This window comes from Acipenser ruthenus, chromosome 2 (assembly GCF_902713425.1).
Source record: "Acipenser ruthenus chromosome 2, fAciRut3.2 maternal haplotype, whole genome shotgun sequence".
NCBI classification, from domain to species: Eukaryota; Metazoa; Chordata; class Actinopteri; order Acipenseriformes; family Acipenseridae; genus Acipenser; species Acipenser ruthenus.
Window position 1 is genome coordinate 39,144,018 of NC_081190.1, and position 19,577 is coordinate 39,163,594.

At 35.6% G+C, this 19,577-nt stretch overlaps 1 protein-coding gene across 7 annotated transcripts in view; it reads left to right on the top strand.

Moving 5' to 3' along the window:
• The first annotated feature begins 552 nt into the window (after window positions 1-552).
• Window positions 553-19,577, top strand: part of LOC117408895 (nipped-B-like protein) — a 97,635-nt gene continuing 78,610 nt past the window's right edge. For 5 of the 7 annotated variants that reach the window (XM_058995738.1, XM_034014311.3, XM_058995745.1 and 2 more), the window contains exon 1: window positions 553-1,051. The gene's annotated coding sequence lies outside the window, so the exon portion shown is untranslated. The remainder of the gene's footprint in view (window positions 1,052-19,577) is intronic. The other 2 variants (XM_058995733.1, XM_058995735.1) reach the window with 2 other exon arrangements.

A 19,577-nucleotide genomic window follows, 5' to 3' on the forward strand; every position in this document is an offset into this window, starting at 1 on the left:
TGGCTGTAGTTACTACATTTTATATGTAATCCAATTCATCTGTTTCCCTATAGGAATAGGTCTGGCATTTGCAAAATTCATATTTTTAATTTTATCAGTCACATGTTAACTTCGTCACTGCTTGTCATACATGATTATTAAAAAGCACAATGGAAACACAATGCTCATTTTTGTGAATTATTGTACTATGAGAAGCAAATGAACGGGAAAGTATTTATTTCTGATCACATAGGTTCTTAATAAACACATAAGTTATTGTTTTATCAGTTGCTTAAGGGCCTATGAAAATAGCCATTCAGTTTCTCAAATATTAGCCTGATATCTAAGCCATTGTGCTTCAAAACAATACAATTAAAAATATTTAAAAACCAGATCTAAAAAATCCAGACACCAGAACAAGAGGCCACAGCAGCCCAAACATAACTGCCTAACTTGTCACGTGTAAAGAAGGCCATATCATTTATTGAGATTAAGGTATAGTAGTATGCCAACCAACCCTGTGCTGTGTATTTCAAATTCCCTAATTTGTCCAGTGCACTGTTTACCTGAGCACATTATGGCTGTAGCCACTTGCGTCTCGCAGCAGTGCTTGCTGTATGCATGGAGAGCAGCGAGCAACGGAAGTGAGTGTGTTGCTGCTGGTTGGTTTGGCGCCTGTGGAGGGAGTCATTCCTGCAACGGCACTTCCGGTCGGCATTTTGTTCTGCGAGAGGGAGAAAGAGCGAACGAGACAGTCTGAGTGGATCCGTTTATCACAGGCAGCCGCCTCAGATTTTTTTTTACATAATATTAACAAAACCTTCGAAATTTACAAACATGTCCACGTTCAAGGTATGAAAATCTAGAAGAGATTTGCTAAACAAATGTTTCCTTAGTAACCCCCGTTCGAGTCTACATGTTTGCAGTGAGACGGAAGAGCGAACCCTCCCGACCCGGATTATTGTTGTTATATTATTTCACAGAGCTGTGAGTGGGAGAGAGCGACGGACTCGGATCGTTGACAGGCTTTTTGTTTTATTTTATTTTTTTCCAACAAAACAAACATTCTGAGGTAATTAATTTACTTTTTGTGGGTTTGTACATATTTGGTTTCATGTGCTTCTACTGTCCAACTTGTGAGGAATTTACTGTCGTTTTTTTATTTTGGTGGTTGTATGCGCTGTGCCCGCTGAGAGGCGCCGTGCCGCGGTTTTGTCATTCACTGTGAGTCCGAGGATTCAGCCAGCCCTGAGAGGCCAAACAGGCCTCTGAGAAACAATAAAAACAACAACCATTCACATGATCAAACATGGAAATAAACCAGCGATGGTGCTTGTATATATCTGTATGGAGGAGAACGTGATGTATCACATTTGTGACGAAAACCTTTTAGTTCGGTGCTGATTGTAGTTTTACTTACTAGTTATAGATGAAACTAATATAAAGCGATGTTCAAATGAAATGCGATCAAGGAAACAAACCCATTACAGTTATCTACCGCCAATATTATTTATATGAAGAAAAGTGTCTTATGACAGTTGTTAAGAAGTACAAGGTTACTTCGTTTGTTTCGTTTTTTCTCATCTAGGTTTTATAGTCTGTGACCATGAATTAAATTAATTAAACATGATTACTAGACACCATTTCAAGGGTGATGACGGTCTTGTGTGCCCTAAGAAATAAACTTAATCTGAAGTTTGAAATAAGTCTCTGAAAGCAAAACTACAATGTCATCAGCGGCTGGAAGATAAACTGAAACAAATAAATATGCTAATTGCATGCTGATGAATGCCTACAGTTTCCTGAAAATGCAGAAGCATAGTGAACCGCAAATCCCTATAGAAGAACCGCACATTGTTATACCAGCTGAACATTGAGGTAAATTAGTTTAATAAAAGCGAGAAATATTAAACTTTCAGCAAGTTGTTATAGAAGGGATTCAAAATAATGTAACTCATTCGTTGTTTGGGGTGGATTGCCGGTATTGTAGAAAGCCAGAACAGAATAAAATGTATTGAGCTTTAATTAGACAAATGTTATCAAAAACAAATGTGCGGTGAATGTAATTTGGACATGTCTTCAGTTCATTGGAGATTGATTAGTACAGTACGGTATGCAAAATATTAAAGTCTTAGCTTGTCAGGGTAGGTCAGTGACGGCCTCTGTTTGTATCTGACTGATGATGATGTGTGAATACGTAATCAGTGTGGTGTCATTTTAGAGCAGATGTGTTTGCAAGTGTAGTAAGTTGCTGTCACATTAGGTAAACAAAAAGCATACACTTACTATTTAGGCTTTTTAACGTTGATTGTGGATATGTTGTTAATCATACCGCTTTTTTTTGTAATAAGTAAATAAAACACTTGCATATCTTTCATTTATTTGTTTAATATGAAAAGCTTATGAACCCCAGCTTTGGTGCAGTAATAAAGTAATTTTTTGAAAGGTTAAGCATGGAAATCTGACGGGAAATACTACTCTGTAAACACAGATAGCGGGGTGAACGTTTATGGTTGATTTTAATGTATTGGGATGTTTCGTTTTGCGGGTGTTAGTTTTAAAATGTATCTAATTTATGTCGCTACAGTGAGATTGTAAATCGAAAGATTAACCTATTGTATCTGAAAGGCGAGCGGTTGGGTTGCGAGCAGAGGTTTTTGGTAGCGGTCTGTGCAGATCGATAGACAGTGATTCATTTGCACAGGCAAAGAGCTGTTTGAATTTTAAAAAGCCTTAGGATCCCGCTGAGCCCCTATCCAGGCCTCCCTTCCTCTAATCTCAGATTCCTGTCTTTTGTGCGGGCAGCTTGCTTCTATCGGACGATCCTGACTGGTTGCAGCAGGACTTCGGGCCCAGATTGAAGCGCCAGATTTAACATAAGAATTTTCACAGCAAGTACATTTAATAACAATAATAATAATAATAACAAACCAGTCATACGAAATGTTACGCTAGAATCAGGCGCTTATAGCATTAAACAAATGCAATTCCACGTTTTGCATTGGTGGTTTCTGATGCTTTTTGTCGGACAGTATTGTTTTCAGATAGACACAACGCCCCAATGAGTTTGCAAAACGAGAGTGAATATTATTAAGTTCAAAACAAAATTCAGTTTCGGTAGATCTGTGCATTATAATGTAATTGTTGGTGGTTTTAACCTAGAATAGACGTATGATTATGGTATCCAGTCTTGACAGCCTAATGGTTTTGTAGGCAGGCTTGAGGCCTGCACTACTAGAAGGGAATGTTCTCTAAACTGAGCAGCAACTTTTAGAGGGATTGGGTAAGAATGAAGCATTTTTCAGTTAGAAATAGTGTTCAGTAGTAAACAACATAATATTCTTCCAGTATAGAGTATATATAATATACAGTTGTGTGTGATTTTGATTAGAAACAAGCAGTATTTTGGTTATGTTATAATGAAAAATACCCTTTAACAATAACAGATCCTGTTTACAATTTGATTGGTCTATGCCTATTGAATATGTTATTTATTATACATGTGTTTATGTGTTTTGAGTGATCCCTTCACTTATTTTGTATAGTTTATAATGTATATGCATAACCATTGTAAGCTTGTAAAAGTAGATTTGTAGCCTGAACCATGTTCAGACCACATTTATTGTCAATGGCAACTTATGACAGATGGCTGCTTATTTAAAGTTCCTGTTTTTATTGTATGGCTGGTAAGGACAGCTGTGAATGCATACCAGTTACCAAAAATAGGGTTTTTCTGTTTTGTGACATACTAAAGCAGTTTTAAACACAGGACCTAAATGACTTGTATTAACATTATTTTAATAAATTGGTTTGCATCATAATTAGATTTTTTGCATGTCACTGTTAGTCTTTTTTTTATGTTTAGCGAAGAAAATGGCTTTATTAATTCTGTAAATACTGCTGATTCATAACTGTAAATGTTTTTTAATCATTTATTTTGAAGAAGAAAAAAAAAATGTCTAAATTAAATTGTAAGGCTGCAGTTATATAAATATCTCTGCGGTGGATGAATGTCCAGGTGACTGGAATATAGATAGTTTGATGCTTATACATACATCACACTTTTAGCTACAGTCAGCACCCGTTTCTCCGTGTCAGCACTTTAACAGATTTATTCTATTTGAAAATATTACATTTATACCACTCAAGGCTAAATTTCCTTGAATTATTTTTGTTGTCTCATGAAACTTTTTTTTTAATCCATTGTGACGTACTGCACAGCAAATACATTCTATTGTTAAGCATACTGCGTGTCATTTAAAAACACTGCTTGCAAAAAATCACAAAATATGAAATATTTTTTGATGGAAGTAAACTTATCTCATTTGCAAGAGGATATTTTAATAGAGAAATTTCACGGCTTTAAAATAAAATAGATTACATAACTAAAGTAACTAGTGTATTTGTTTACATTTATTTATTAATTAGTGACTAGTAAGCCTATACAATCGCTTGTAATTTAAAACGGGTATGCTTCAATGTGGTGATTTCAAAAGACGCATTACAATAACAAATATTTGTTTTAATATAGTCCTTCATAAACTAACTTGTACAGTGCCGTGTGTTTACAACAAAGTTAAATATGTATATAAAGTATGTATTTGTTGATGTAAGCATTCATAGTATAGACAAGACATGTCATAAAAAAAAAAAGAAAATGTTGGTATTTCTGTCATGGATGTTCATTTGTTATCGCCACATCCACCCATGACAGAAATAATCAATTTTTTTTGTTACACTAGCACTATATTGTTTGTTATTAACTGTCATTTATCTGTCCCAAGACATGCCTGGGTTAAAAAAACAAGAAGCGGTGGAAATGTGCACATCAATAACTGCTGAACTGATATTTTTTGTTTGTTACTTTGTTATGTAGGTTTTAACAGTTGAAAAGCCGTTCAAAATTGTTTTTGTTAACTAGCTGAATAACATTAAACGTTACAGTACTGTATCGGTGCCAGTGTTATATTTGATAAAGGCACGTGCAAGCCGATAGTATTTCTTGTATCGTAAGTGCACTTGCTCATTGTATTATAAGTAAAATATTTTATTATAAAAGTCTTTTTCTATTTTTTTTTCATTATTGTAGCTTTCAATATTACAAGCTGTAGGTTTGCTGTCTCTTTTTAATGCATTTTTCACTGCTCAAAATAAGATTTAAATACAGTACCAGGGCACTTCAAAACTTTTTTCCATTGAGGGTCCAGGACTAAAAAAACTGGAGGTCTTTGAGGAAAAAGTATAAAGTACAGTTAATGTTATGGTATACATTTTTTTCTTCTTTCTTTATTTATTAAGGTTTTGACAATTTTAACAATAAGAAACAAACACTAAAAGCCACAAACAGAACTTTTTCTGTCTAAAAGAAAGAAGTACAAAAAGGCGTAGTAGTAGAATGTACAAAAGCAAAATTCTATAAAGATCAAAGGACAACCAACTGTTATACTCAACCAGGCACCCCCTACTGCTCTCACTATTAAAGGACACCAAATGCTCCAGAACCAGGCATTTAAACATGCAATGTTTTTATTAACACAGATTCCACAAAATAAGTACTCGCCACCATATTTTCTGTTACATGGACATGGTAACCTACTTTAGTCCAAGCACGCCTGTAACATTGGGGCATATTTTAAGCATACTCTGTTGGTTCTGTTGCAGCCTATACAATGCATGTGTTAAAACTGTTCAAAAGATAAGGGCATGTCTTAGCTATACCAGAGAAAATGTTCTGTAGAACAGTTCAGGACTAATGCTTACGCATGGGGATATATATATATATACATATATATATATATATATATATATATATATATATATATATATATATATAATCACACACACACACATATTATGTATAATTTACTATAGTTAAAATGTTTAAGGATTGTACTCCACCTCAATAGTTATTTGTGAAGTATCGGCTCTGGACTCTTGACCGGAGGGTTGTGGGTTCAATCCCCAGTGGAGGACAATGCTGTTGTACCCTTGAGCAAGGTACTTTACCTAGATTGCTCCAGTAATAACCCAACTGTATAAATGGGTAATTGTATGTAAAAAATAATGTGATATCTGTAAAAAAAAAAAAAAAAAAAAAAAAAAGTGTGAAATAATGTATAATGTGATATGTTGTAACAATTGTAAGTCGCCCTGGATAAGGGTGTCTGCTAAGAAATAAATAATAATAATAATAATAATAATAATAATAATAATAATAATAATAATAATAATTCCCATTCGCTTCAACCATTATTAAAATGGGGATGTGGGCATTGTATTTTTTCTATACAGTATGTATTCTGATTTATGCACAGCATTTAGAACTTCCTAGTTGAAAAGGGGAGTGCACCAATGAGAAACTGAAACCCAGGTGAGAATTATTGTGAAAATATTTTTTTTTACTAGAGCCTGCAGTGGTTATTGTGGCTGTTCTAATCTGGATACTAATCTCTTCCTAGGTCTGTAACTACCAAAGACAAATCAGTCATACTTACAAATTAAGACAAGAAGAACAAAGTATTTTTTCAAAAATATAAATGTTTTCTTAAATTGCATTTAGAAAATTACCAGGGCTCTACATATTCTCCTGAAAAAAAACAAAAGGGGGGAAAAAAGAAAAACTTTAGCTTTCATGCATATTCTTTCATGATGTTTTTTCATTTCCATGTTTAGTAATGTGTACTGTAACCCAAAGAGAGCCCATGTCTCAAATAAAGTGGCTAAGTGAAGCCTTTCAATATATGCATTATGTATTATGTCAGCCATTTAACATACACATATTGGTGTGCTTGTCAGAAAATGAAAATACTGTAGTTAAGATTTGAATGTATGTATACAAATGACGCTCGTTTTTTTTACAAGCAAACCAGCTACCAAGCTGTTACCTTATGGTAACAGCAACGCTAAAAGGTTAACAGACTTATACTAATCCTAATAATAAACACTATTCATACAATAAACATAATAAAAATAATCGTTCTCAGATCGTTTTCGCTTGTAGCCTCTCCTAAGTCAGCACCAATCTTACTGCTGATGTGAACGAGTCCTATAGAGGTTGTGAATGGCATTTCTGACCTGAACACATTGTATCCCAAATCAGAACGTTAGACAATTTGATCCCGTTGTCCAGCCTCCATGTGGCATATCTGGGTATTCATCGGTGCATCTTTTTTCGCTGCAGTCACAACAGCAGACAAACACCTATTATCTTGTGAAATATTACTGTGAGACTGGATATGAGGGCAACTAAATGTTGAATTCCCAACAAAAAAGCTGCTGTTTTATCTGCAAGTCTGGGTAACTGACATTTGTTTGACTGTCATCATGAAACAAGATGAAGTCTTTCTTCCACGCCACTCTATTTTCGTCTTTTTTTTTTAAAATATAATTTCTGTCTTTTATCTTTATTGATTTAAACACTTTATTTTTGGCTTATTGCAGTTGGTTTTTTAGTTATTAAAAAAAAAAAAAAAAAAAAAAAAAAAAGAATTGTAATTGTATTACCAACAGCACTTCAGTACGCAGTCTCAGATGCTGACTGTACAGCAAATACAATGTGCGGTGGGAAAGTTTGGACAAGTTCATTTACACCGTTATGGGGGTGGGGGGTGGGTATGTTTTTAAAAATGGGTTTGTAAATTTATTTCAGCTTTTTGACACAGCGACACATTTTCCTGCGTTCATGAAACGGAAGCCATGTGCACTATACTATATACATTATACAGTTAAAAAATGTTCCCGGCCCAGTTGGGCCTGTGGTGCATCATAACTACTGGCCCTGGGCCGCTGGGCCATGGTTAATGTCGAACCCTGGTTTCTGTTAAACAGTGGTGACTAGTGAAAACAACATTTTCACCTCATTTCACAGACCACCATTAGCACTGATATTGGACTACTTGGCTTTTAAGATTAAGATTTGGTTGAAATCAGCAAATTACAATTCAGCAAAAACCCTGTATTTAGCACTAGTGAACGTGGCTTAAGTGAGACTAAATAAAACTGATTTATGAGCTGTATACTTTACATTATTTTTCATTCACATTTTTTTCTTTGATCTGGAAAGAGCTAATGGTTCAGTCACCTTCTGGTTGTACCTGTTGTCTAATTCATATTCACATATTGCATCATGCAGACAGTGAGCTTGTTCTTCGTGTTAGCAAGGGAGTCAGTCTACAGTAACAATACAGTAATTAAAAAAAAAAAAAAAGTTGTGCATGTTATGGTTAGAAAAAAATAACATACCTGGTGAGCTGGTAACAAACAGAATGTCTGTTTTTGTTTGACCTGAAGCAAAAAAATAGGTCAAGCTAATTTCTGGATATGACCATCTGCACAAAGCTGTCAAAGTTCCCACCCTGTGTTTCTGTTTGCTGACAAGGGATATCACGGTATTACATTTTGACGGTATGACAACTTTCAAATATACAACGGTTATCATCATACCACAGTATAATGTCATTTTTTAAATACATTTTTAAAATGGCTATTTAAAGAAATACACAGTGGTCAACTCATTGTATTAATTAAAAAAATAAGTTGTTAATTTTAACATTACGCTTTCTGCTTTAAAGCAGCTACGTTAAGATGTTTAAGTGCTCTTACAGTAGTTACATTTTTCCTACAAAAGATTAAGAAAATCCAAGTATTTTCCATCAGTTTGAATTTGAATTGAATTGCATGCAGAATTGCAGTTGAGAAACAGGATACTACAATAAATGTTAAATAGAGTTCTATTATGTATTGGCGATGCAAATTTTCAGATCGCCTCTGAATTGACTATTCGTAATCTATATTGACCTGTTCATCTGTTCTGTATTGGTGATACTTTATTAATGCATTTGATTAACTCATCAGCTTTACATTAAATGGCAAAAGAAAAATACATGTGAAGGATAACGTTCTGGAACTGTCACTGTTAAATCTGTTTTAGCTGCAGTTATTTACTTGGCCACAATGTGCTCCTGCAATACAAGCTTACCTTGTACTGTATACAAAGTGTGTTTTAATTTTATTTTAATTGAGAATGTGATTTTAAGAGTATACTATGAATTTACATGCCAGAGCTTCACTACAGGGATGGGTGATGTATTCCCAGTAGCTGTTACCTGAATCCTGAGTGCTCTGAACACTGGTTTTCCATCCTCAACTACAAAGCGCTCTTAATTTTTTTCATACCCAAAATACCCCCAGATGGATATTTTGTGGGTAGTTCATCCCTTATGAAAAAAAGTGTGTGTTGTGCTCATTTATTCCTTTAGCACAGTGTTTCCCAACCTTTGTCAATAAAGGGATCACCTTGGCAGAGTCCTGTGCGGGTCTTACGACCTGCTTCCGACCCGGACCCACTTACTGGACCCGACCCAAACTCGCAACCCACTGCAGCACTGTCTTACCTGTGACCAGACCCCTTTTAATAAGACCTGCTACCCGAACCCACAAGTGTTTGTCCTTTACCTACGGTCTGTGTTGACTGACTCTCACATTCACACACACAGATACATCTACCATTCTCCACAGATTGAGCTTATAAAAAAGGCTATACGCAGCATGGCAGCTTTCTCTAGTGGGCTGCATATGTTGTAACATATTAACTACCTCTGCTTACTTTACTATAAAATACCCGTCTGTTCCTTTCGTGCCACCATCTTCGCTACCAGGTCAGCAAGGAATGTTGTCGTTTTGCGAATTGAAAGATGTTAATGGCAAAGTTCCTGTTTTTTTTTTTTGTTTAAAAATATATATATCATATTTTGAATGCTTTTGTAGATAAATGGCGTCTCAATTGTACAGGTTTAAGAGTTTAGTTTGACAAAACCTCCTGAAAATATTAACGCACTGGGGCTTGGGTCGTCCTCGGATCCCGTATCTGTAAATGCCAATGCTGGTCCCAGCATTACAAGCTCTTTTCTTTAACCACTGGACCACACAGTTCACAAGTCAAGCTACAAATATAGCCTCTTTGTTTCGCATTAACTTGTTACTATATGCAGCTAACCTCTCCAAAAAAGTATGGAAATAGGTAGATTCCTATATCCATGGCAACACTGTAGCACATATTTTATATTTTTGAAAATGAAAAGTACTAAACTGTGGTTTTAATGGTTTTTTGTTTTAATTTAGTCATTCCAACCGATTAGGAATATTCAGTGCAGTACGCTACTTTGAGGAGCAAAAAGGCTGGAACAGCCAGATTACGTGTTTTTTCCCCTCAAAACAGTCAACACACACAGTAGAAGGAGCACAGATTAGAAAGATGTGCATTTACGTGAATGTGAGATGTAGATTTTTTTTTAAAGTAATGCTGGCTAAAAAAAAGGCTAATTTTGATAAGACAAATGTGCCTTCAAGGGCAAAAATGCAGACTACATAGATATCTTATAATTATATATCATGTAGTTAAAGCTGTTTGTTGTGTTGCTTAGTAGTAATTGTGTAGAAACTGCGTAACCAAACTGTGGCCAACCTCCTGGAGTTTACTCACGGACCACAGGTTGGGAACCACTGCTTTAGCACCATTCTTTTCTTTTTTTAAAAAAATTTAGTAATTGTCAATTATTTTATTATTTTCTCCCAATTTGGCATATCCAATTATTTTTAGGCTCAGCTCACCGCTACCACCCCCGTGCTGACTTGGGAGCGGCGAAGACGAACACATGCTGTCCTCCGAAGCTTGTGCCGTCAGCTGATCACTTTCTTTCACACTGCAGTCTCAAGGTGCAGCCAACTCAGAGCTACAGTGTCTGAGGACAACGCAGCTCTGGGCAGCTTACAGGCAAGCTCGCAGGTGCCCGGCCAGACTATAGGGGTCGCTGGTGCGTGTTGAGTCGAGGACACCCTGGCCCACCTGCTGCCCAGAGTTGCGTGGTCCTCCGACGCAGTAGCTCTGAGGTGGCTGCATGGCAGGCCTGCAAGAGTGAAAAGGAGCCGACGGCTGACAGCACATGTTTCGGAGGACGCGTGTGTCCATCTTCGTCTGTCCCAAGTCAGCACGGCGGTGGCAACAGTTAGCCGGGTTGAAATAAAAAAAAAAAAATTGGGTTTTTCAAATTCGGGAGAAAATGAGAAATAATTGGTGATTCCAAATTTATTAAATAAAATAAATAAAGCAGCAGAAAGTTTACAAAAAAACAACCTTGTTTGTGCTTTATAATGCATATAGTGCAAATTTGACCTACCAAACGAAAGTCTCTGAAAACGGCATGCTATTGAACTAGATTAGACTTTGTACATTGATTAGTTTACGTTTGTTTTCTTACATTTAAAAAAGTTAAATGTTCTGTTTAGTAAATGTATTCTTCCATATATGTTATAGGCCTGTAGGGCTACTGATTTTCCATTCTGGGGAATTGCAAATTTCTTTTTTCAAAAATGACCAATTCTGTTTTATCCACTTTTTATTACTGTATTGATAATATGGCATTTGAGCATAAATATAATGTTGATAGTTAAAATAAGTAAGTTAATAAGTATTACCACATTTTGTAATTACATTTTCAATCAGACTCTTGTTGCTGTAATAGTAAGTAAAGCTCCTGAAGACACTTACCTGCCATAATATTTATAAACATCACTTGGCTCATTGCTAACATGAAAGTAAGCAGAACAACTTAATTATATTTCAACAGTCCAGAAAACAAATGTCCAGCAGTGTTGTGAGAATCATAGTTGGAATCTTCCACTAACACTGTAGTAAAGGGATTTTGGAAACACCTGTTTAGCCTATTGCTGGCATTACAGTAACAATCCACAATATTAAACGGTTTACAGTCCAACAATGTCATGTGAAAGTAATCCTATTTACAGTACTCCACAAATGAATAGCGTTTTACTGGCATTACAATAACCAGGATTAAATATGAAACACCAGGGGCCTAGTGCACAAAAGTGGTTTAAAAAAGTCGGGTTTAGTTTAAGTTGAGTTAACAGGATATAACTTAGCAGGGTAATGTTGCAAGAGCGTAGACTGAGTTTAAATTTATTCTAGATAACTCAAGCCAGGTCAATGTTTCTATCTTTGCACGTGCAGCCAAACTGTTTGAGTGTGTTGTTTGTCATGGTAATCTTTATTAATGGTCATCTGAAAAAATGGAGAACGAAAGGGCAACTTTTTTTTTTTTTACTGCTTCCGAGCAACACATTTTAGTTTCAACGTATGATAATGTTGAAGAATTTTTAACAAAAACCAAAAAAAAAAAAACACCGCTACTGCCAATAAAGCCAGGGTGGTAGCCTGGCAAACTGTAGCTGACTCTGTTAATGCGTAAGTATACAGTCGCATCCAGAGTACACAAGCACAAATCCCCTGACTTTATTATTTATATTATAGATTATTTATATTTATATCCCGCTGTATTTTGATTAATAGGAAATGATGTACAGTCATAATTTGTAGACATCCTAAAGAATAAATAGACGGTACTATTTATTTCAATCCACCACACCAATCACGTTGGGAAACCCTATATAAGTCAAAAATCTGTTAATAATAATGAAACATAAAAAATGATAGTAATAATGAAAAAAAAAAGTAGTATATAGATATTTTTACCTTATTTATATGGACAAAAACATTAAATATATATTATAATAATTACCTGCAATAGCGTTGAATGCCTCCTTGTTGAGCTTCACTGGACCACGTCTGGGAAATTTCATAAAATGGCAGCAACTTCTTCAGTGCAAGGTACACTTTCCTTATAGCTCTGCATATATTTGCCTTATTAAGATTTTTGACATCGCTGACTGTATACAAAAATGTTCCACAGGCCATAAATCTTAGACCTATGCAGAGTACCTGTATATGAGTAACGGTCGGGTTGGTTACTCAAGGGAGGGTCTTAGGAGATCCGCCAGATACAGGATACCATCCATAGAGAAGCGGGATCGCTCGGACAGGGTGGAATCTGGATTATTAACCGGATCCTGACGATCACTGAACACCCTTTCCCCACGAAAAGCCCTTATAATTATAGCACCAACATCAACCACTCTCAGTATAAAAGGTGATGCCTTTTTTCAGTTTTAAAAGTCAGGATTAATTTTTGTTAATCTGCTCTGAAGCAGGTTAGTTTAATCACAATAAATTACCATGGATTTAAGCCTGAGTTCTTATTATTATCTTGTTTTGTGCGATAGACTAAGCCTGACTTTCACAATTAAACCTGGAAGTTATCAGGATAACTCTCTAAACCACTTTTGTGCAATAGGCCACAGGGCTTTAAATTGGCAAAAAGAAGGGCAAGGCCAAAATTATATTCATATATAAAGCTAAATTAGTGGCTACAAAGAACAACAATTTCACTTAATAATAACTGTTTATTTATTCAGTAAAGGCTATTTGTTTTGTCAATCAGCAGCCTAGACGGATGCAGACCAACTTTTTACCTTAGGAACCAATGGCTCTTAGGCCAAACAAATTTGTTGGGTGTCACTTTAAGAGCAAGTTGGTTGCTACCATATTCAGCTGCTTAAAATATAACAACTTGTTAAGACACTAAAATGATACTAAAACAGTAACTTATGTTAGTACTCACTTGTTTGTTGCCTCATTCTGTTGAATAGGTAATCTATGCAGCTGATGGCTGCAATGAACTCCACATTTCATATTTGAGATATTGTGTGTTGAATTGCTGACCGCACCTTTTATTGTGTCCCGTTATAAAATGGGAAATAACTTGCTGCAGCTCGCATGCTCAGTGTTAGTTAGTGGAGTCCTGGTCTGAGACCATGTAACACACCCAGCTATTGCTTTTTACTGTACATGTAACCATTTATTGTTTCAGTAAAAAAATAAGTTCTTTTTGAGTTATTTCTGTTATTTTGATATTAAATACACCACAGTAAACACAGTATCATATTTTAGATATTTCCAAACCATTCTTTTTCATTATCACAATCCGAAAGCTAAGCTTTTAACAAATGGCAGTTTTTCTACTGCAATCAAATAAGCTGCAGTACATTTCATTTTCAATTTGCTAAATGTTTCCTAATTACAGTCGCCCACCCTGTACCGGTATCGAATTTGCATGAAAAACACAAGCCAAGTTAGTAGAAACAATTGGGGAAACCTTGACCCCCACAGCTTTTACAGTTGTGCCTATTTGCTAGGTGCTGGCCAAGGATGCCCCAATGGTTTATTGAAACTTGGCTTGTGTTTTTGATATCTCCACTTTAAATGGCTGGGCACTTTTGATAACTTGGCGTCTTTTCACATTTCCAATGTGCTTTTGTTTCAGATTGAGGATTACATGAAACATGAAAAGGGCCCATAAATATTCCTGCCGTGTTAAGCTACGATGACTTCAAGGCTATATTTGTTGCGCTCCATATGTGCTGGCTAGGGCACATCCTATGATGATTTGATTGATCTTACAAACATCCATATACATTACACTTCAATATCAGGGTTGGCTGATTTAAATCACTGATATAAATCACTTGATTTTTTTTTTTTTTAATCGTTGATTTAAATCATTTTTTCATTTACTACCTATTTTATGTAGTATCTCAAGGAAAAGACATGAAAAGTAAGTTTTAAAAATCTTTTATTAACACAAATATCTTAAACTCTTACTGTCTGTAAACAAAAATTGTTAGGGCTGTATTCTGACCACAGCGCAAATGTGAGTGCAAGTGCGAATGGCGCCTCCCCCCCCCCCCTTTATTCTGTGGTGCATAAATGGAGTTAAGCTATAAACCATTAAAAAAAATATAAAAAACTGAAATGGTATTCTGAAGACATGTCTTGCACAGTTATAGATTGAGAAATTTAGTTTGGTATGTAACAATTCACAAACCACAATTACCAACATCCTTAAATTTACAGTTTGGAGGTACTGTAAAGCTACAACTATGGTACTACAAAATACATTCAATTTAAAAATAAAATTGAAAAAATCGATTTAAATCAAATCTGATTTTTTTTTTTTTAATAAAAACAAAAATCGCAAACCCTGCACTTAATAGTTCATACAGTACGAGAGTATATAGCACAAAAAAGTTTCTCAAACCAAATGTATTGTACATATTGCATATTTCCTCAGTTGTCAAGGATGTGAGTTCTGTAGGTTTTTAAAAGTAAAATCTATATTGCATTTGGGATTTGTAATTCGCATTGAAGTATTTATCATTGAAGATCAAGACATATTTCTACATCTGTCCCACATACCCATACCATGCAGTAAGTTGAGAGGTCAAATGCTCCAGTAACCCCAGAAACAGACAGGTGCAATAGCAACAGCCTCTTTGTCCTTTAGTGCTTACTAACATTGTACACCTACAAATTCAGTGTAAGTTCTGTACTATTCAAATGATAAAAATGTTATCATTTTAAATGCGACTATTTCTTAGTTTGGTCTAATTTTTCATAGCCTACACCTGTGGTGGTAATTTTTTTTTTTTTTTTTTACTGTGACAGTTTTTATACGTGCAAAAAATGTGGTTGATTTCACTAACTTGGTTCAGGGAACTCTGATGTGGGAAATCTGCAGTTCAAAACGGTTCATTTGTTTTTTATTTATAGCAATGTAATTATATTAAGGCCTGAGTTGTTGATTTTACAGCTGAATAAAGTTTGTTAACCAGATTCAGGGTAATTGTAAGACAGATATAGAAACTCAGGATAGGGTCACCTTGGCAAAGGTCCCATAATTCACATTTTCAAGGAAAGTACTGTACAAGAGACTTATTGCCTCGTTGCCAATGCATGGTGCTACAGGCTTTGGCTGTCCATGGCTAGCTGGCAAAATCAAAAGTGCTTTTTTCCCAAACCTGGCCAACCTCAGAAATTCTTACTGTGCGTCAAAGGTTACTGGGGGACTGTGGGATCGTATTGCTTTGTTTTAAAGAAACCGGCCGTAACAGATACATTTAACCATAGGCTCGTTACAAATAAAAATGAATCTCATTAAGGAGAGCACAGGCAAACAGCCAGGTGGTGTTTAATAAAAAAAAAAAAAAAAGCGACGTCAGACGTTTTTTGTATTGTGTGCCAAAACAGGATGAACATTGTTCAATTTAACAAAGTTCTCTGCTTTCAGTAAATACTATTAAGCTTAAAGAAAAGCAATAAAGAAAATGTCACAGGCGTGCTTTACCTATATGAAAAAGATTGGCTACAATGGGAGTGATTTCCCAGTCCGTTTCTTCTCTATACACACCTCCTGGCTATGTGAGGACGCACTTCCTTTGTAGCCAGTTTGGCTACATAGAGCATGAAATACAAAACCTGACCAGATAGCCTCGCTCAGCCGCTTGGGCAAGCAGTGAAAACACCCTGTTTTGTTCTCGTGGGCAGCTGTCGCTGGGCGTGCCAGGCAGTAGAAACTGGGCATATTTTTGTTGTCCAATCTGTTGAATAATAAACGCAAAGGTAGAGTTTTAATCCTGCATTCCCTGACTACATAGCAATCCTATAAAGTGGTGTTTGTGTAATTTTGGCCGGTGCAAGCCATACAGTATCTTATGGTGCGGCTGCACTATTCTTTTTCTAAAAAAAAAATTATTTAAAGGAAAGTAAAAACAAACAAAAAACGTGTTTAATTGCTGTTATGTTTCCTGACAGGGGTGACCCACAAAGCCTTTGTGCTCCATATGTATCATTATTTGCGGACCAGTGGGTCCCTATAAGGACCTAGGTAAACATCTGCTTATCAGAGGTTTTCTAAATCCCAGACAACACGGATGAAAGTCTCATGTGTATTCTAATACTTCACTAATAATCTGCTAGATGGCTACATAGTCCACTTTTTTATTTTAACTATCAGATTACTGCTAACCTCATCCTGAATATATCATGTACATGACTGGAATATTAGTCTTTATGAAATACTGCGTGAAAAGGTTGCAACTGAAGTTTTTCAAAGATCTGTGTGTGATGTTGCAATCACATTTTAACCTATTAATTAGATTGATTTTATTCAAATAATTTGTAATTACACACACACACACACACACACACACACACACACACACACACACACACACACACACCCCATGGAGACGGTATTTTAAACCCTGAATTTTGTTTTTCTGGCAGTAAATGCACAAAAAACTGAATCAGAAATTATTTATCAAATTTAAGTAATGAATTCAGAGCTTCTGTTAACACAGATACTCATTTGTTGAAGATTGGCAATTTTATTTCTAATAGACTGGTGAAGAGTAATTCGTACTTTTCATAGTAATACAATTTGCACTATAAGAGCCATTCATAATTTGCAGAGAGGTCTGGAAGTGCGCTTGTAATGATATTATTAGTATAAGTAAAAAGTTGTTTTATTGCTGGATAAAGTTTGTTAACCCGATCAACAGGGTCATTGTAGGATGCGTGATTTATTAGCATGCGTTTAATAAAATGCTAAAAAATGCAGCCTAATACATGTTAATGATTTCTGTTGTGTTGGTGTATATTTAACATTTCCTTGGAATAGAACATTTTTATTTTAAGAGGAACTTGTGCAAAGGAAATTCTATACAAAGTGGAAGGAACAGTTCTCAACATATAGCCTACTGTAGGTAAAAATGTAAGTGACACAAGTTACATATGGACAGACTGACAACTGACATCTCCATAAAGGGGTTTGTATAAGATTACCAAAACATTATTTAAATTGTATTGGATATTGCATCGGTTTAATATTTATTATAATTAGTATTTCTTGGACCTTTTTAAATCTAGTTTTCAGGTTAGTCGCACCTTTAGAAGTCCAGAAATATTTCATATTTGTTTCTTGTTTTGTGCACGGTGTCAGTGTACTGTATATAGAAAGGATTATTATCCTCCACTAGGTATGTATTCCCTGTGAAGGGCATACAGTGGAGGGATTTGTACATTTCTGTCATACACGTTTGCATCTCTGGACAACCCTTTTCAATTGTCATGAAACTTGCTATTACAGTAACATTATTTAGCTTAAGTTATTGAGTGTCAGATTCTAGGGTTACATAAGGGAAGGTCTGTCTGTAAATCCAATGTAATTGTCATCATCAACTCATTGATTGCTCTGGTTTTGAACGTCACTGACATACTTTTGTTGTTCCTTCTAGTAATGTCATAGTTTGTAATTTCCCTATTTTACATTATCATCTCAGTCATTATAGTTCACAGCACAACTGTGGTTAGGGTTAGGTTTGAATTAGAAAACAAAACTTTGGATTACAACTATAACTTATTTATGGATCTAATATGTTGGCAGGTATTTGCATGGTAAATAACAACCAAGATGCTGTTTGTGTTTTTTTTTTTTTTTTTAAATTGTGCACCAGTTGCTTAATATTCTCATTTGCATAACTCTGGCTTGTATACAGTATGTAGTGTATTAAAATATAATAGTGCATGTATTGTCTGAGTAAAAACACATGACTTAATCTAAAGCTACAGTATCCCACAATCTATGTTCAATTTTTAAATAAAAGAATCATTCCTGCATGAATGTTTACTATTCATAGCTTATCTGTATGTTTGAAACCAGACATTGTTGGCTAATCAGTTTGTTTACATTGCCTAAGATAGTAGTAGCTGCAGGCACCCACGCTTCCTTCCTCAATGAAACTTTCAGGCAACTCTGTTAGCTAAGGTGCTCTCCTCCTGCCAGTACCTGCGGTCATGTGAAAGGGACACAACTCCGTATAGTGTTCAGTCCTTCAGTCTGCTCTGGTAGTGTAGACGTATGTCAAGATTGATGCATTTAGGGTTCACTTCTGAGGCAGTTCCTTGTGTTCATCAGTTATCTCCAACTGCAGAGCCATATCCCTACTGAGGGGATATACTGGAGGTAGGCATACATACTTTTCATGAAAGTTTTTGCACAACAGAGAACTGCTTGTGATACAACTTTTAGTGTAAGTTACTGAGTATTATAATCTGGGAGTGCATAGAAGCTGTCTGTCTCTCGGTCCAACTGCTTGTCTGTCTGATTCTTTCATGTAACAAGATGGAACTTACCAAGGACAATACACAGAAGAGGTTGTCTGTCTGTCTGGCTGGCTGGCTGTCTGTGTCACGTGTATATGTTTTTACATACAGAACCACTTATCCAGTTATGATGAGAAGGACTTTTTTTTGTTGACAAAATCTGGTGGTATACAGAGGCACCCTGTCTGTCTGTGTGTCACAAGTTTTTACATTACTATCTATAGAAATGCTTATTCATTTGTAATGAAACGTGCTCTTGAGTATCAGAATGTTGTGTTATTGTGAAGTACTGTATGTCCAACTTACATTTTTTAATGTTACTAATGACTCTGGGGGTATGCAATCGGCCGGCACTCGTTATAAGATTTGTGTGAGGGACAACAAGTTTTGCTGTAAAAGTAGTTTTTATTCATTTATTTTTCCTATGTTTGTTCTGTTGCTAGAAAGACACTCCGGGTATATGTCTCGAGAGCCACGCAAGTTTCTGAAAACTGAATTGTGGAAGTCTAGCACCTACACAAACATTGTAAAGTGTTTAGTCCCACCCCTGTCACGTTTGATTGGCTGGCTGTAGAAGAAGCTGATCTTCTATTGGTTACAAAGAAACTGAAATATTTTTTTTAGATTTAAAGGCTTTTTTTATTACTAGATTTGAATAGAAGTGATATTAGTTATTTATTGGACA